General features: G+C 47.9%; 1 non-coding gene across 1 annotated transcript; it reads right to left on the bottom strand.

The window, feature by feature from the left end:
- Window positions 1–5785: 5785 nt before the first annotated feature.
- LOC137503566 (5S ribosomal RNA) lies at window positions 5786–5904 on the bottom strand. The gene has a single exon (XR_011019236.1). It is a non-coding gene; the product is annotated as a 5S ribosomal RNA (ribosomal RNA).
- Between the last annotated feature and the right edge of the window lie 7518 nt (window positions 5905–13422).

Below are 13422 nucleotides of genomic sequence, written 5' to 3'. Positions count from 1 at the left end.
GAAAACGAAAAGAAAAAAAGCTAGTGGTTCCTCTAGGTTCAAGGAAAAATCTAAGAGTAACAGAATATAATAATAATAACAATAATAATAATAATAATAATAATAATAATAATAATAATAATAATCTTGAGTATTGAGTACAATAATTCATTAATTAATATCTAGGACGTGATAGTAATAATAATAATAATAATAATAATAATAATAATAATAATAATAACAACAACAACAGCAACAGCAAAAGTGCAGTAAGTAAGGATAAAGAAAAATGTAGTTAAGTACAATAATAATGAAATTTGAAGAGTGAGTCGCCCCGCAATGAGACAAACTAGCCTGTTTAGGAGGCAGAGATAGGAGAGGCCAGGGTTCCAGCCTTGGACAGTGACTGACATAATATGCTCTCTTGGGGAATAAAATTGATGGCCCTGATAAGGGCCGTTTTTCCTCTGCTCCTACGAGAGCAAGAGGTGCGTGTAGAAGGAAGCAAGAACATGAAATGTCCTCACTTCCTTTTTGCTGGTGCCTTTTTAGGCGAGGCCTTGGGCTTAGCGGCCTTTTTAGGCTTAGGTGCCTTAGGTTTCTTAGTGGGCACCTTGGCGGCCTTCTTAGCCTTGGAAGGAGCCTTCTGCTTGGGTTTGGGAGCAGGAGCGGCCTTCTTCTTCTCGGCAGGCTTTTTGGAAATGGCTTTCTTGGCTGCAGCCTTGGCTCCACCAGCCTTCTTCGCCTTGGGGATGCGCTTCTCCTTGGGGGCAGCGGACCGCTTGACAGGGGCTGCGCTGGCCTTCTCCGGCTTGGCAGCCGAAGCGAGCTTGAAGGAACCTGAAGCTCCCTTCCCCTTGGTCTGGACCAGCTCTCCGGAAGCCACGGCAGATTTCAGGTACTTCTTGATGAAAGGGGCCAGCTTCTCAGAGTCCACCTTGTAGTTGGCAGAGATGTACTTCTTGATAGCCTGCAGAGAAGATCCACCTCGTTCCTTCAGGCTCTTGATGGCACTGCCCACCATCTCGGAGGTTTTCGGATGGGCAGGCTTGGTGCGAGGTTTCTTCGATGCAGAAGCCTTGCTCTTCTTGGGCGACGCCTGGGCCGGAGCCGAGGCGGGTGCAGATGCTGCCGATGCTGTTGCTGTGTCAGCCATGGTCACGATGAGAATGTGTTCGCGCGCTCCCCTGGTTATCTGAGTGTATCAGGCTACTCGGACCGCGCAGGAAACAGCAGTGGCTGGCTGTCGGGTGGGTTGCGCGGCGACAAGTTGGGGACGTGCTTCCTAGCTCCTTTCTCGTGCTCCCTGCGTCTTTAAGGGGTGGGTTACAATCAGGGTTCGGTTAGGAAGGGATAGTCAAAGGTTTGACGCTGCTCCTCAGGTGGCAGAAGTACTCGTCACCTTGCTTCGGGCGTCCTGATGGAGGTGCGTTCGATGGGCAGCATTTCACCAGCCGCCTCTCCATGCCGACGTTTAGGGGCGGCCGTCGTCGTCGCGACGCCCCCGGGAGTGACCCCCTCTTACCTGAAGGAAGCCCAATCCTTCCTCTAGCAATGGAGCTGAACGGCCATCCTCAGGCTCTAACCCCTTCCGAGTGAGAGCAAAGGCAAGTCAGCCTTTAGGTAGTTTTCCACAGAGTGAAGCAGACCTGCTGTAATCTGCCTCTTGTAGCTTTGCTTGAAAGGACCTACAGGATAAAGGACATAAGTTAGAAGCTAGCCTCCATGACTCGTTCGACTCCTGCTTTCCTGCTGGTAGCGCCAATCTCGTAAAGTCCTAGCCTTTAGGCCTCTATTTATAAGGCTCTCAACTCTGTACAGTCTCTCACATCCAGCAGCTTTCAGCCCCTGTCGGGGGTCGAAAGCTCAGGTTGGGAAAAGGGACAGCCTGCCCAAGGGAACCTCTAGATGTTTCTTAGGGCATAATTAAATTTCCAGTTCGCTACAGAGCCTGTACCGCCTCAGGAGAGGCTTCACCCCTCGCCTGCTGGATGGAGGCATTGTGAGTCGTATCTTACTGCCTCCAGTGGGCTGCGAAGGCAGGATCGAGAACACCGTGACGGAGGAAGGGGCAGTCAGTCCAGACTCTTCAAAGAACAGATTTCCTGTACCAGGAGATGATAAGTCTGTCAGTTTGATAGACCTGGCAACATCCCTTACCTTCGGTCAAATTTCTTTAGGATGAGAGACCCTTTGAGACAGCAACTCAGCAGATTTATTGGAAGGAAGGAAGGAAGGAAGGAAGGAAGGAAGGAAGGAAGGAAGGAAGGAAGGAAGGAAGGAAGGACCATGGTTTCCCAACAAACTTCTCTGCAAGACATTGCCACAACTTACAAGGGAAAAAATGTAAAGGTTTGAGGTGCTGCAACACTCATACAGCTAACATCTCACTTAAATGGTCCTGAAAGAAAGAAAGAAAGAAAGAAAGAAAGAAAGAAAGAAAGACAGAAAGAAAGAAAGAAAGAAAGAAAGGAAAATAATAATAATAATAATAATAATAATAATAATAATAATAATAATAATAATAATAATAATAAGAAGAAGAAGAAGAAGAAGAAGAAGAAGAAGAAGAAGAAGAAGAAGAAGAAGAAGAAGAAGAAGAAGTTGTGTTTAATGACCCTTCAATAGGAGTTTATTTTTTGAGAGAAGCTAGTGTTTTTACCTTGAATATGTATACTCTGAACGAGGTGAAGCAGAATTTGAAGCCAACTGATCGCGCCGAGACTCGATCTTGCTACCCACCTTCATCATACAGAGTAGCGTATGACGATGATGATGATGATGATGATGATGATGATGATGATGGTAGTAATAACTGTATCCAAAATTCAGGTAACATCAGTTTTTACTCGCAAAATGGTTTCATGATTTCTTTGGCTAAGAGAACCAAGCGGTAACCCTAACCTCGAAAATGAATTGTCGCTCTCGATTTATAAGATGCCCTTTCTTTCTTCGGCCTAGTCGCTATCTAGTCGGCAGTCGTTTGAAATCGTGCAGGTTTCTGCATGGTTCGACGTGCGTATCCTACTAGCAGTTGAAGTCAGCGTGAAATTAAGTACAGTACAGTAACTATGTGTAAGATCTCCTTCACTTGGTGAGACAAGTTGTAGGGCCAAATAAAGGTACAGAGAGCAGAGAGAGCATTACATAACATAGAGCTAAATATGCACTGTACTTGGGTTGATGGTGTATTATACTGAACGCCCTCTTCCCCCCCTCCCCCTGCCATTACATCTTTACTGAATGATTCTGCACAACGTTCCCTGCTGTTAATATTAATCCCCTACTGGGTTTTAGCTTAACGGTATCACTCGGTAATCATCATCATCATGACAGCCTCTGTCCTTCATGCTAAAAATCAGCTGCAGAGAAAAGGACCCTTTGTGTTCTTGCCATTATTATTATTATTATTATTATTATTATTATTATTATTATTATTATTATTATTATTATCATTATCATTTACCTCAGCGAATGAAAGCCCATGTATGAACATTTTTTTGTACATAAGCAACGATCAGCTGCTTTACCGACACCTTGTAATCCAAGAAAGAAAGAAAGAAAGAAAGAAAGAAAGAAAGAAAGAAAGTAAGTATAGGGGTACCTAACCACTCCTGAAAACTACTTTCATTGAAGGTTGTACTAGGCCAAACTCTAGAGACCTCTTACTAAATGGTACCATACTACAGGGCAGGTGTAAAAAATAGTTAATGAAACCGTATAATGAAAGGTACAGACTTAAGAGCAAGTGGCGTACTGGCTTATTATCCCTCCCTTCCAGGACCCTTCTTGCAACCACTAACCACCACCTACACCCCTGCCCAAGCAGTATTCGAGCATCGGGCTGTGTGATGTGGTCGCCTTAGAAGTTTGTGCTAGACAATACCCCAAAGAAAGTAGGTGGTTTAAGACAGGCAATAAAGTTTTAAGTTTTACTCCTCTTCCCTCAAATATGAAGAGAAGTACACCATAATGAGGGGTACTAAGCCATTTAAATTCATGACAGAGACCTGATGATTCTTAGCCCTGCTGATCTAGGGTGACACTTGATATAACCAGGCCAGACCCAGTACCTGAATATTTTTAGGTTATCCAAGCCAAACCTGGGTTATATATTGCCCGAAATATGTAGCATCTACCCTGTAATTAGAAGATGCAGGTGTGACTTCACGACTGGTGATGATATAACGGAGCACAATTTAGCATGTTAGGTACTAGTAGATCCACGATCAGCCCTAGCCGTGTCTGATGCAGAAATCCTAACCTGACTTGGGAAGAACGGTAACTTATTTCTTTCTTTCTTTCTTTCTTTCTTTCTTTCCTTGAACGCTAGCCTGTAGTAGTAAGGCAAGAGGCAGTGATCAGGTGGTCAGCAAAAGGACACATTATTGCTTGAGTTCGAAATTGTCCACTGCCTTAAGTAATAGTCGTATTAGTAGCAGTAATGGTGGTGGTGGTACTACTAGTAAGGTTATGTTCACTATTATCTTACGCCTTTCGTAGATGCCGAGGTGCCGGTTTGTCCCGCAGGAGTTCTTTTTATGCGCCCATATCTACAGACCATCGAAATATCACACGAGTGAGCCGGTGTCGAACCTGTCAAGTAGGGCTCAGAATGGTCTAATTTTAATTCTAGGACGGTAACAGTAACTATACGGAGTTCCGATTCGTTCTACTCAATTTATCACTTGCCAAAAGATCGGTCAGCTGACGTACAAACAACAAAAACGAGTGCTTTCCTCCCTTCACCTAACCTAAAACGTCACGACTCTTTGAACTAACCCTTGTCGTCAAAAGGTTACCTTCTCAGTCTTATTTGAAGGGCGTCTCGTCTTTGATAGAAATGAAAGAGTTTTACAAGTTCCTAGGCTTCAAAACTACGTTACATCGCAACACACGCACTTCGAAGATAGCGGGCTGTGTGTAGGCCACTGTACTGCACTGGTGCCCTACCGTTCGTAAGGAAGCCCGGGAGAGACACGAGCGTACTACAAACTTGTAACTTATTGCCGAACCGTGTCGTAATTTGAATAGCTACTTACCTGAAAGAACATAAAAGGAAATTGTTCGACTCTTTGAGGGGCTGCTAAATGCCGCGGTCGGTTGCTAGGACATGGCTTTCATTGTAATCACGACAGTGTCGATGACGTTGCATGGAAACCACCTTCCTCGCGATTTTCAAGGTGGGCGGGGAGTTTAGAAGCCTCGTTCCGCCCTTTAATAATCTTAATATTGGGAGAAATAGGACGTAGAATGATGTTATGTGCCATAAGAGGCCTGCAGGATAAGCTACACTAACCTAAAAGAATAAGAACAGCAAGTTTAGACATAGGGACGTACGATAGGAGGTACGAAAGTTAAAATCCTGGCACGAGTAATTGGAAGCGGTGCTAGGCTCAGCAAGGGTCCCCTAGGTCGACACACACACACACACACACACACACACACACACACACACACACACACACAGAGAGAGAGAGAGAGAGAGAGAGAGAGAGAGAGAGACGACGAATAATAATAATAATAATAATAATAATAATAATAATAATAATAATAATAATAATAATAATAACAACAACGATGATGATGATGTCGCCGCCGCCAGGTTAGGCCGGTCACCTAGGAGGAAATGCAATACTACGCTAAGCTTCGTTCCTGTATAGCCACGGGGTCGAAGAGCAGCAAAAGGTCTAGCTAGTTTCAGACGTAACAAAAAACGTGATTTAAGCAATTTCTGCTGGCCTGAGGCAAAAGTTGAAAGTAAGTTGTCGTACTGGGACTGGGAAACTTGGTAAAAAGGGAATTGAGCCAACGGCACGTGGTGTTCCCAAGCGGTCACCCATCCAAGTACTGACCACGCCCAATGTTGCTTAACTGCGGTGATCGGACGAGAACCGGTGTATTCAACATGGTATGGCCGTTGGCGAGAGAACGGAGCTTGAAACGTCCATACGAACCGCAAAGCGAGTTTCCTGGAGGTCTTTGTGGCGCGGGGGCGTTGGCAATGGTGCAGGGGTGTGCTCGGAGGTCGCCGTCGCGGAGCGGGCGCGGGTGGTTGTCGCGCTCCGCGGCGAAACGTACCCTAACTCGACTTAACCCCACTTCTCGTAACCTAACCCCAAAAAAACGCGCGCGCTGGCGCGCGCGCGCACACACACACGGGAAGTGTCGAGGGTTGTAATAATAATAATAATAATAATAATAATAATTACTGAAGGTGGTTGTGAAGGGGCCGGCGCTGTAGCGCAGGGGCAGCGTGCCTGCCTCGTAGCTGGGGGGCCCGGGTTCAATTCCCGGCCAGGCAAAGGAATTTTACCTCGATCTAATGGCTGCTTTGAGGTCCACTCAGCCTGCTTGCTTAGGGGCTGTAGTGCCATGGGGCTTGGTCTGGTTTTCATTGTAAAGGACAAAGCAGGAGGATTTTTAGCAATAAGGTAATGTAGTAGTAGTAGTAGTAGTAGTTCTTCCCTCCTTAGCTTATGATTTGAATGTTTTGCACTGTCTTTCGATGTATATGAAGTAGGACAGATAGATAAAATCAGAGTGGAGTTGATAACAAGGCTAACAGATGCTGCTCTTTTTTTTAAAGGTGTGGTGGCCCTGAAAAGGGCCGTTTGTTAAGAATGCAGCAAGGCAGAAAACCTGGCACCTTACTTGGAGCTGGTGTATTTGGTAACTGCCTTGGTACCCTCACTGACGGCGTGCTTGGCCAGCTCACCGGGCAACAGGAGGCGGACGGCAGTCTGGATCTCCCGACTGGTGATGGTGGAGCGCTTGTTGTAGTGGGCCAGACGGGAAGCCTCAGCGGCGATGCGCTCGAAGATGTCGTTGACAAAGCTGTTCATGATGCTCATCGCCTTGCTGGAGATGCCAGTATCAGGATGTACCTGTTTAAGCACCTTGTAGATGTAGATGGCATAGCTTTCCTTCCTCTTGCGCTTCTTCTTCTTGTCTCCCTTGGAGATGTTCTTCTGGGCCTTGCCGGCTTTCTTGGCTGCCTTTCCGCTTGTCTTGGGTGGCATGGTTGTCTGGGATGTCTCCTAGAAAGTAAATTTTTCGCCCCCTTGCAATTCTTTTTAAGACCGAGAGGGCTGCATGCGACTAGCCAATGAGCGCAAGCTTACTGCAGCCTTATTGGTTGGCTCGTAACGTTGAGCAACCTTGCAGGCTACAAAACTGGTGCGCAGAGTGATTCGGTATCATTGCTCTCTCATCTGAAATTAATGGCAATCCCAGTGTGAAAAGCCCGTCCGAGATTGATAGCCTAGCGGAGCAGATCTCATCTGCTATCGTTAGAGCCGCAGAATCTTCCGCCGTGGGACCGAGCGTTGTCCAACGAAAGAAGGACACGCTCCCTTCTCACATTCTCACCCAGATTAAAATCAAGAACCGAGCACGTAGGTTGTGGCGGGAATCCAGGGACCCGTACCTGAAGCGTAAGTGGAACAGGTGCAAGCGAAACCTCCAAATTATGATTAAGAATCACAGGCAGGCTGCCTGGCGGTCTAGGTTGGCGGGCCTGAGCGTGGCTGACAACTCACTCCACAGGCTGGCTCGTAAATTCACTAATAATAGGACTGGCATACCCACCCTCCACGGTAGGAATGGAATGGCATTTTCAGACAAAGAAAAGGCCGACGCCCTGGCGGACACGTTCGAGAGTGCGTGTACCCCCAACGACGAGCCTTGCGACGAAGATTTCGTAGAAATCGTCGAAGACGCACTTGACGAGACTGACGAGACTAGCCTCCCCCCTGACTTTAAATTTATTACGCCGTCCGAACTGTTCGCCGCTATTAAGAGACTGAAGAACAGGAAGGCGCCTGGCCTCGATAGCGTGTCAGCGGCTTTTCTCAAAAACCTTCCGAGAAAGGCCCTGACATGTCTAACTAAACTTTTTAATGCAATTTTCCGGTTTGGCCACTTCCCGGCCTGCTGGAAAATTGCTAAAGTAATCATGATTCCCAAGCCCTTAAAAGACAAAACGTTCCCACAGAACTACCGCCCGATATCCCTTCTCAGCATCATTTCCAAGCTTTTTGAGACCCTATTCCTTACCCGACTTAATGTAATTATAGATGACCGTAACTTAATTAACGACGAACAGTTCGGATTCAGGCGAGGCCATTCCACCTGCCATCAATTGATGCGCCTCACTGAGGCAATTACTAAGAACTATAACGACCGTAGACACACAGGAGTCTGTTTTCTTGATATTGCGCGTGCGTTCGATAAAGTTTGGCACCAAGGACTAATTTTTAAATTAAGGACCTTAGGTTTCCCGCCCTACGTACTACAGTTACTAACGAGCTACCTAGATGACAGAAAATTCCAGGTGCAGGTTGGCACAGCCCTGTCGGACCCTCGGCCTATAGAGGCTGGGGTACCACAGGGCAGTGTGATCTCGCCGACAATTTTCAATCTTTTCATGTCAGACATGCCAAAACCGACGCACGCGCAATTACATTTATACGCGGACGACACGGCGATATCCTCTGTCTCATGGCAGGCACCTAAGTTGAAAGATTACCTCCAAGACGCGCTCTCCACTCTCGAGCCCTGGCTAGAGAAGTGGAGAGTTAAAATTAATACTGACAAGAGTAGCGCCACGCTATTCACTAAACGCTTCCCCCCAAACCCCGAGCCCCTGATACTTTTCGGCCAACCAATCAGGTGGACTAAGAAAACTAAGTATCTAGGTGTCACCCTAGACAGAGGATTAACGTTCGGAGATCATATTTCTAACATTACTGCGCAGGCAAATGTGCGCCTCTTTAAATTATTTCCGATGATTAGAGCCGACAATGGGCTAACAATAGAAAACCGACTCCTACTCTACAAATCGACTATACGACCGATACTTGAGTATGCCAGCCCTATTTGGGGCACTGCAGCCAAGTCGCACCTGTTAAAAGTCCAGCGCATACAAAATCGTGCGCTGCGCCGTTTGACAGGTGCACAATGGTACGAATCCAATGACGACCTGCATGAGCGGTACCAACTCCCCACCACTCATAGCAGGATACGCAACACGGCTGTGAAGTTTTATGACGCACTCACTGAGAGTAAAAATCCGCTGATCAGAAACATAGGAAACTATGATACCGTAGGTCTTCGATACCGAAGACCTAAGGAGCTGATTCTCTAAACCCACCCCACTAAGGGGTGCAGACCATATTCTGGTCAGCGCGATTTAAATTTCACAGTTCCACAAACTACACAACAGAAATGCAGTACTAGATAGAAACATAAGGAAAAAGCACTCAAGGCCCTCACCGGGTCGATGGGCTAAAACCCCTCACTGGTACCGGGACTTCCCGGCACCGATGAGAATTGTGGCTCTGGTATCATTTTCCCTTCGAAGTAGAGCAGCAGAGCATCATAGCATCATGTCAGGACGAGGAAAGGGAGGAAAAGTGAAGGGCAAGTCCAAGAGTCGCTCCAGCCGTGCAGGCCTGCAGTTCCCTGTCGGCCGTATCCACCGTCTCCTCCGCAAGGGAAACTACGCTGAGCGAGTGGGTGCTGGGGCTCCTGTGTACCTGGCTGCAGTCATGGAATACCTGGCAGCTGAAGTTCTTGAGTTGGCGGGCAATGCAGCCCGTGACAACAAGAAGACCAGGATCATCCCTCGTCACTTACAGTTGGCCATCCGTAACGACGAGGAGTTGAACAAGTTGCTGTCTGGAGTGACCATTGCCCAGGGTGGTGTTCTGCCCAACATCCAGGCAGTGCTCCTGCCTAAGAAGACCGAGAAGAAGGCTTAAGTTCCTGTTCTCGGTCAGGGCGTTGGCTCACCGGAAAAATATAAATAAACGGCCCTTTTCAGGGCCACCAACTCCTTAAGATAAGAGCTGTTTGTCTATCATGCTGCTATAGCTATCTTAGCAGAAGTATGGAGAAATCCTGAAGTGATAGAGCAGTTCAGACAACTCTCCTAATAATAATGATAATAATAACAATAATGAGACACTGCAAATATGAGGGCATCTGTAACATTAGCCAGGAGAGCACAAGAATAGCCTTTCCTTTGAGGTTATTTATTTAAGGGGGAAATGAGTAAGGTAGCTCCAGGCCCCTCTTAATATTTAATTTTCAGAAGGGAAGGAAGAAGGAAGTACATTATAGATTTCTTTTCATTTCATTTATGCTGTATAATTCTGTTCTTGACTGCTGGATACTACCAACCTATGCATGTAAGAACACACACTTAACTAGAAAGGAAAGGAAAGGATACTTAAAGTAGTATATTTACAATACTTTGTCTTTTAGACGTGCACAGCAAGGAAGATAATGTTTGTTTTCTCTTGTTAGCATTAAAATGTAGACATCATAACTGATAATGAGGGCTTTTTTCCGTGCAGGTTTCGGGGAGATGACTGTTTTGAGAGGGAGAATAGCGCAAGCTACGTTAGAGGAGTACTGTAAGTGGGACTCTGTGCTCTTTTGAGAGGTAAGTGGTGGCCCTGAAAAGGGCCGTTTTTTAAATACTGCATGCTCACAAACGGGAGCACGCTCGGAGGAGACTTAACCACCAAAACCGTACAGGGTGCGTCCCTGCCTCTTGAGAGCATAGACGACATCCATGGCGGTCACGGTCTTCCTCTTGGCGTGCTCGGTGTAGGTGACGGCATCCCGGATAACGTTCTCCAGGAATACCTTGAGCACGCCACGGGTCTCCTCGTAGATAAGTCCCGAAATACGCTTGACTCCACCTCTGCGAGCGAGACGTCTGATGGCAGGCTTAGTGATGCCCTGGATGTTGTCTCGGAGCACCTTCCTGTGACGCTTGGCGCCTCCTTTGCCGAGTCCCTTGCCTCCCTTGCCTCGTCCGGTCATGATAGATCAGTAGAGCTGCGAGTTCAGAGCTAGAATGCGGCTGGCACTCGAGGCCCCTCGCTTTTGTTGAAAGTGCCTGGCCCCGGTGACGTCAGCACCGCCCGGCCAATGGGAGTGCAGCTGCTACCGAGGGTGGGGGAAGCGAAGCAATAAAACAGTCGGGCAGCAAGCCCCCGAACCATTCTTCCTGGGACGAGTCGACAGTGAGCACGTGATGGCCCGTACTAAGCAGACTGCACGTAAATCTACCGGAGGCAAGGCCCCGCGCAAGCAACTGGCCACCAAGGCTGCCCGTAAGAGCGCGCCTGCCACCGGAGGAGTGAAGAAGCCTCATCGCTACAGGCCCGGTACCGTGGCCCTGCGTGAGATCAGACGCTACCAGAAGAGCACTGAGCTTCTGATCCGCAAGCTGCCCTTCCAGCGGCTGGTGAGAGAGATAGCTCAGGACTTCAAGACCGACCTGCGCTTCCAGAGCTCGGCTGTCATGGCCTTGCAGGAGGCCAGTGAGGCCTACCTGGTGGGTCTTTTTGAAGACACCAACTTGTGTGCCATCCACGCCAAGCGTGTCACCATCATGCCTAAGGACATCCAGCTCGCCCGCCGCATCCGTGGCGAACGTGCCTAAGTCCGGTGCTTGTCTTATGGCTGGAGCTTTACCAAACGGCCCTTTTCAGGGCCACCAAAATTTCCTAGAAGAGTAGTTATTGTCTCTCTGGTCTAGGATAGAAGGAAAACGAAAAGAAAAAAAGCTAGTGGTTCCTCTAGGTTCAAGGAAAAATCTAAGAGTAACAGAATATAATAATAATAACAATAATAATAATAATAATAATAATAATAATAATAATAATAATAATAATCTTGAGTATTGAGTACAATAATTCATTAATTAATATCTAGGACGTGATAGTAATAATAATAATAATAATAATAATAATAATAATAATAATAATAACAACAACAACAGCAACAGCAAAAGTGCAGTAAGTAAGGATAAAGAAAAATGTAGTTAAGTACAATAATAATGAAATTTGAAGAGTGAGTCGCCCCGCAATGAGACAAACTAGCCTGTTTAGGAGGCAGAGATAGGAGAGGCCAGGGTTCCAGCCTTGGACAGTGACTGACATAATATGCTCTCTTGGGGAATAAAATTGATGGCCCTGATAAGGGCCGTTTTTCCTCTGCTCCTACGAGAGCAAGAGGTGCGTGTAGAAGGAAGCAAGAACATGAAATGTCCTCACTTCCTTTTTGCTGGTGCCTTTTTAGGCGAGGCCTTGGGCTTAGCGGCCTTTTTAGGCTTAGGTGCCTTAGGTTTCTTAGTGGGCACCTTGGCGGCCTTCTTAGCCTTGGAAGGAGCCTTCTGCTTGGGTTTGGGAGCAGGAGCGGCCTTCTTCTTCTCGGCAGGCTTTTTGGAAATGGCTTTCTTGGCTGCAGCCTTGGCTCCACCAGCCTTCTTCGCCTTGGGGATGCGCTTCTCCTTGGGGGCAGCGGACCGCTTGACAGGGGCTGCGCTGGCCTTCTCCGGCTTGGCAGCCGAAGCGAGCTTGAAGGAACCTGAAGCTCCCTTCCCCTTGGTCTGGACCAGCTCTCCGGAAGCCACGGCAGATTTCAGGTACTTCTTGATGAAAGGGGCCAGCTTCTCAGAGTCCACCTTGTAGTTGGCAGAGATGTACTTCTTGATAGCCTGCAGAGAAGATCCACCTCGTTCCTTCAGGCTCTTGATGGCACTGCCCACCATCTCGGAGGTTTTCGGATGGGCAGGCTTGGTGCGAGGTTTCTTCGATGCAGAAGCCTTGCTCTTCTTGGGCGACGCCTGGGCCGGAGCCGAGGCGGGTGCAGATGCTGCCGATGCTGTTGCTGTGTCAGCCATGGTCACGATGAGAATGTGTTCGCGCGCTCCCCTGGTTATCTGAGTGTATCAGGCTACTCGGACCGCGCAGGAAACAGCAGTGGCTGGCTGTCGGGTGGGTTGCGCGGCGACAAGTTGGGGACGTGCTTCCTAGCTCCTTTCTCGTGCTCCCTGCGTCTTTAAGGGGTGGGTTACAATCAGGGTTCGGTTAGGAAGGGATAGTCAAAGGTTTGACGCTGCTCCTCAGGTGGCAGAAGTACTCGTCACCTTGCTTCGGGCGTCCTGATGGAGGTGCGTTCGATGGGCAGCATTTCACCAGCCGCCTCTCCATGCCGACGTTTAGGGGCGGCCGTCGTCGTCGCGACGCCCCCGGGAGTGACCCCCTCTTACCTGAAGGAAGCCCAATCCTTCCTCTAGCAATGGAGCTGAACGGCCATCCTCAGGCTCTAACCCCTTCCGAGTGAGAGCAAAGGCAAGTCAGCCTTTAGGTAGTTTTCCACAGAGTGAAGCAGACCTGCTGTAATCTGCCTCTTGTAGCTTTGCTTGAAAGGACCTACAGGATAAAGGACATAAGTTAGAAGCTAGCCTCCATGACTCGTTCGACTCCTGCTTTCCTGCTGGTAGCGCCAATCTCGTAAAGTCCTAGCCTTTAGGCCTCTATTTATAAGGCTCTCAACTCTGTACAGTCTCTCACATCCAGCAGCTTTCAGCCCCTGTCGGGGGTCGAAAGCTCAGGTTGGGAAAAGGGACAGCCTGCCCAA

This window comes from Anabrus simplex, unplaced genomic scaffold (genome assembly GCF_040414725.1).
Source record: "Anabrus simplex isolate iqAnaSimp1 unplaced genomic scaffold, ASM4041472v1 ctg00000132.1, whole genome shotgun sequence".
Classification (NCBI taxonomy): Eukaryota; Metazoa; Arthropoda; class Insecta; order Orthoptera; family Tettigoniidae; genus Anabrus; species Anabrus simplex.
The sequence above is the reverse complement of the archived record's forward strand: the minus strand, read 5'-3'. Positions and strand labels throughout refer to the sequence as shown.